We start from the raw sequence: 5324 nt of genomic DNA on the forward strand, positions 1-5324 counted from the left end.
TGTAGCAACCAGGGTCATTGTTCAGTCAAAAATCAGGTGATCTCATTCCCCTGTTTAAAAATTTCAAAACTCTTAAAATGACTAAAAAGACTTTTAATGACCCACCCTTTTCCTCCCACTCTCCCTTCACTTACTGCGCTTTAGTTGCTCTCATCAGCTTTCTTTCTTTTTGGCAAATAAGTAAGCTCCTTCTTCCTTTAGAGTCTTTTGCATTTCCTGCTTCCTCAAGGACACAGCTGGAAACATTCATTTCCAACCTTTGCCTTGCTGGTTTCTTCTGGGTCTTTAGTTGCCAGTGAAGACATAAATCCCTCAGCCATGACTTCTCTGGTTTCCAAACTAAAGTACATTTAATTCCCAAGCCCTCAAGGCAAGATCCTAGTTGATTTTCTTTAAAGTATTTGTTATTATTTGACGTTATATTGATGAATTGTTTGCTGAGTTATTTATTGATCTGTCTCTGCCTTCTAAAATGTAAGCTCCATACAGGCAAGGACTGTTCACAAGTGCGTCTCTGCTGCCCAGAACATTGTCTGGCACACAGCAGAGGCTCACTGAATGTATTTCAAGCATAGAGTTAAAGTCAAGTAACTGATAGCTTAACATACTCATTTTATTATTGCAGTCATTCACATTGCTTGTGTTCCTGGTCCACCTAAGTTGTGCTCAAATTAGAGTGGTCTGTGGATATTTCAGAGAATAATGATGTGTCTGGAATATGAGACACATTTTTTATGTCTGGTACTTTTTTGTTGTTGTTAGTTTGACATTTTGCCTGCCTAAATCAGTACTGTGGGTCTAAAACTTGGATTACATTTATTGAGGGTTTGTATAAGAACTCTATGTATGTGTGCGTGTGTGTGTGTGTATCTATCTATAGATAGATAGATAGATAGATAGATAATTTTAAAAAATATTTTATCCTTTTAATCCTCTGAAGAGAGTAAGTGACCTGCCCATAGCTAAAGTGCAATCGCACTTAGTTTAAATTCCACATTCTTCAGAGTACAAACGTAAGTAAATGAATGTAATTATTCATTTTTAAACAAATTTAACCTTCTGTATGTAGATGATTTAAATGCAATTTTGGAAATAATGCTATTCTATAGCAAATGAAAATAAGTAGTTATTTTAGCTCTATGGATTTTGAAGAACATGGAGAAAGAAGAGTTTACTGTGTCTTTATATCAGAAAGAGTATCTTCTTTGTGGAAAAGCTCTAGAAGCTGGAGTCTCCAGATTTATTTCCTGCTACTCTCAGAGAAGATTTAAATAAAGTAAGAAAATCCCCTCATGAAAATAGCCTGATTTGCAAGGCTATCATTTGGAAAAGAACACCAAAAATCTGCCTTCCCCTACATTCTTGACCTCAAGGAAGATGTATTTTCAGTATAAAATTTAATGTTCTGGTTTAAAATGTGTAGGAATATTAACCTTCTTTTGGTGAAGAAAGTCCAGATTATCTATCAGGAGGAAACAATCATATGTAATCCAACGGAAACTATAAGAAGAAGATGTTTTGCAAACAAATTGCTAATATGTAAGTCATTTGACTAGACCAACAGGGTGACCTTTCAAGCTATCTCATGGGCTATTTATGCACTTATTTAAAGACCGCCCTGCTATATTGGGTGAAATAACATTTTGTTTGTCTTATTTTCTCATTTATTTGTTATGTTGCAATAAAGTGTATATTTCCTCAAAAACAACACTCACACACCAAGAAATAGAATTTTAAACCGAAAAGTTGTCTTGAGGTTTATTTTCACCTCTTCCTGTCAACACTTCTCAATGCTAACTAGATTTAGTGAAACTTCTTTTATAAGCATGTGAAGACCTTTTCAGCAATGACTATCCCAGCTAATATTAACAACAAAGTCTGGGGTGTGATTGTAAATGACTTTTCATATGCCAAAAGTATTTTGTTGTTTGAAGTGTCAAACCCTTTTCTTAACTGGCAAATAAAAAATTCTATATATTTATTATGTATTACGTACATGTTGTTTTGAAATATGTATACATTATGGAATGGCTACATAGAGCTAATTAACATATGTATTATCTCATACTTATTTTTTTTGTGGTCAGAACACTTAAAATCTACTCTCATGGATTTTCAATAATACAATACATTGTTGTTAACTGTAGTCACCATGTGACAGTGCGTCTCTTTAACTTATTCCTTCTAAATGAAATTTTGGGTCCTTTGACCCATATCTCCTCTACCCCTGCCTCCAGCCCCTGGTAACTACGGTTCTACTCTCTACTTTCAAATCCTTCTCTTATTGCTGGCTTTACACAATGACTAATCATTCCAAGAAGCGACCTCAAAGAAGCCATTTCAAAAAACATCATTACCTAAACTAATTTTAAAATAAAGTTGCTGTAAGTTATTAAAAAAGAAACAATACATGCTAAGTATAGAAAATTTAGGACTGGAGGATTGTTATTCAAAACATTTCTCTCTTCATATTTATTTAAGAAATTGTATAATGTCAAAGAATAAATATTAATTTTTTGAAACACACAAAAGACAGACATCTAAACCATCCAGACATAATATAATCATGGTCTCATAAAAATTATTGTAACCATGATTGTAACCATAGAGAAGAAAAAACCCACACTTGTAAGTTATTTAATGGTTGTACTGACTTTATTTATACAATGATGGCATCATCCGTCTTTCACTGTATATTATTTCAGTGACTCTCAGTAACTTAATTTTAAAGGATCTTTGTTGCCCTATTTCTCAGTCTTCTTCAAGGCCAGTACACATTGGAGGGAAAGTTATTTTTGCAAGAGGTGCAGTTTGTGACTGATATATGGAGACAAATCAGCCTGAATGGGACTTATTTTGAGTCCAAGCCTATTGACTGAAAGAGAGAGGGCTGGAATTTAACCAGCATCCGCCATAAACTAGGCTATGTCTTTTATCAGCATATCAAGAAATAAGCTTGGATGCTCAACTCCTTAAGTTCCTCTACAGAGAGGGAACCACTGATGTTCCTCACTGCATTTAATCTCATTAATAATAATTTCCTGTTTGTTAAGTTCTGCTACAGACCTCATGTTAAACATAACGATACTGAGGCTCAAACATTCAGTCCATGGCGGGCAAGGGTTTAAATCAAAAGACTCTGGTTGCAGGCTCATTCTATTTGTCATACTTCCTGGAGAGGGAGGTTGACTCACACCTATAATCATAGAACTTCAGGAGGCCAAGGTAGGGCCAGTCACTTGAAGCCAGGAGTTCCAGACCACCCCGGGGAACATGATGAAACCCCATCTCTACAAAAAAAAAAAAAAAAAAAAAAAAAAAACACAAAAAGTAGCTGGGTGTGGTGGCATGCCTGTGGTCCCAGCTACAAGGGAAGCTGGGAGAACACCTTGAACCTTGGAGACTGAGGCTGTAGTGAGCCAGGATTGCACCACTGCACTCCAGCCTGGGCAACAGAGTGAGACTCTGTCTCAAAATAAATAAAATAAAAATAAAATAAAATAAATACTTCCTTTCCAAGCACTAGAGAACTGAGAGATTGTTCGAGAGAGTTAAAAAGGGATAAAGCAGTGATTTTCAACATTTTATGAATAAATAATGAAATCTGTGTGTGTGTGTGCATGCATGCATGTGTACAGAAAGAGCACATGAAGACAGACAGATGTACAGATGGTTTTGGTAGAAAACATCAAGCTTTAAGAGCAAATGTAAAAAATGTAAATATAAAGATTAAGGAACAGAGGATTAATATCATGATTGCCTATTCAGAAAAGAAGATTTTTGTCCTGAAAATTTCATTACTGGAAATCATTTCTCCAAAAGCATTTAGATCGTCCTTTCTTCATATTAAGAGGAATTAATTGCTTTCCATTTCAATTTATTTTTTCTTCAAGTTAGTCAGTTTTTTCCCTAGTATTATAGATTCATGCTTCATAGACAAGATTAACTTTTTTAAAAAAGTTTAACAACAAGAAGGGTATGAAAGGATTAAGAGCTTGAACTTTTTCCTTTAGATTTCTTGGATTCAAATCAACTGCACCTCAGATTTCATATTTTTCTCCTGTAAAATGAAAGTTGTAATGATTAAACGAGAAGATACAAATAAAGCACTTAAGATACCTGATAAACATGAAATTATAGCTCTTACATCAAAATAACATGCAGAAGTGAGCATTTAAATGTCTTAGATAACAAAGATGCTTCAATTATCAACAATTCATACTAGACTTGCATTGGATTGTTGAATCAATTATCCAGTGAATAAAGTATTGATTGCCAGTCTCTCTAAATGTCCAAATAATAAGGGATTGTTAAAAAATTAATCATATTCTATGGGCACAAATGCTCTTTGCCTCTCTATCCTAAAACCACACACCAAACCACTCATGAATCACTTGAATCAGTCATTTGGAAGTGTCAAACCAGCATAACACAATCTAACAGTGTTCCTAATGTTACATCTTAAAAGATTTATCCACAAACAGGCAACATAGAATCATGACAAGCATTTTACTTTTTGTATATAAAGTATGCGTATTTTGAGAATTTGAGAAGAATTATAGGTAGAACATTTTGCTTCTCAGATGACTGGTTTAGTGATGGCTAGGCTAAGGACAATAGGGTTGAACAATTTATGCCCAGGATCTCAAGAATAAAACTGTATTGTCCCAAGTGGTAGCCCCAAAGCAGTTAGCAACTAGCGATTCTGAGCCTAGTGTTCTTTCTCTGCTTTCTAACCTCTTGCTGTTATTTGCCTGACAGTGCTCAAGTCTGCTGATGACTGGGCACATCAAGTTTGAATGAATATGTGGCAGACTCCATTCCTGAAACCTGTGGCATCTGGGTGGAATCCGGATTGCCAGCATGGCTCAGCTGATTGTGCACGAGCAGCTAGAACTTCCTTATGTAATCTGACGGACTTCACATTACAATGTAACTATGTACACATGTACCTGTGTTCCTAGCTCTGTGTGATTAACTCAATCCTGAGAAGAGTTGAGTTTGTTCTCAGTTGTCAGTAATAAAGGAGTTACTTTAAGTGCTTAAAAGGATTTCTGAGACCATATGTATGGTAACATAATGTTATACTGATGAAGTAGAGACTATGACTCATGTATGGATACCTAGGATGGGGCATAGACAAGGACTCAATAACTATCTATTGCTTGATGACTGAGTGAAGAAATGTATAAGGCAAAGCCTGGAAGTGAGTGAGTTAGGCAGGAAAAAGAAAAAATCTGGGTGTAGGTAGAAAGAAAGAAAGAGAGAGAGAGAGAGAGAAAGGAAGGAAGGAAGGAAGGAAGGAAGGAAGGAAGGAAGGAAGG

General features: G+C 35.4%; 1 long non-coding RNA gene across 1 annotated transcript in view; it reads right to left on the reverse strand.

Moving 5' to 3' along the window:
• Window positions 1–3821: 3821 nt before the first annotated feature.
• The window catches only part of LOC105505824, an 86065-nt gene continuing 84562 nt past the window's right edge, over window positions 3822–5324 (reverse strand). The window contains exon 4 of the long non-coding RNA XR_001000812.1: window positions 3822–4060. This is a non-coding gene — a long non-coding RNA (uncharacterized LOC105505824). The remainder of the gene's footprint in view (window positions 4061–5324) is intronic.

Source organism: Colobus angolensis, unplaced genomic scaffold (genome assembly GCF_000951035.1).
Source record: "Colobus angolensis palliatus isolate OR3802 unplaced genomic scaffold, Cang.pa_1.0 Scaffold13, whole genome shotgun sequence".
Taxonomy (NCBI): domain Eukaryota; kingdom Metazoa; phylum Chordata; class Mammalia; order Primates; family Cercopithecidae; genus Colobus; species Colobus angolensis.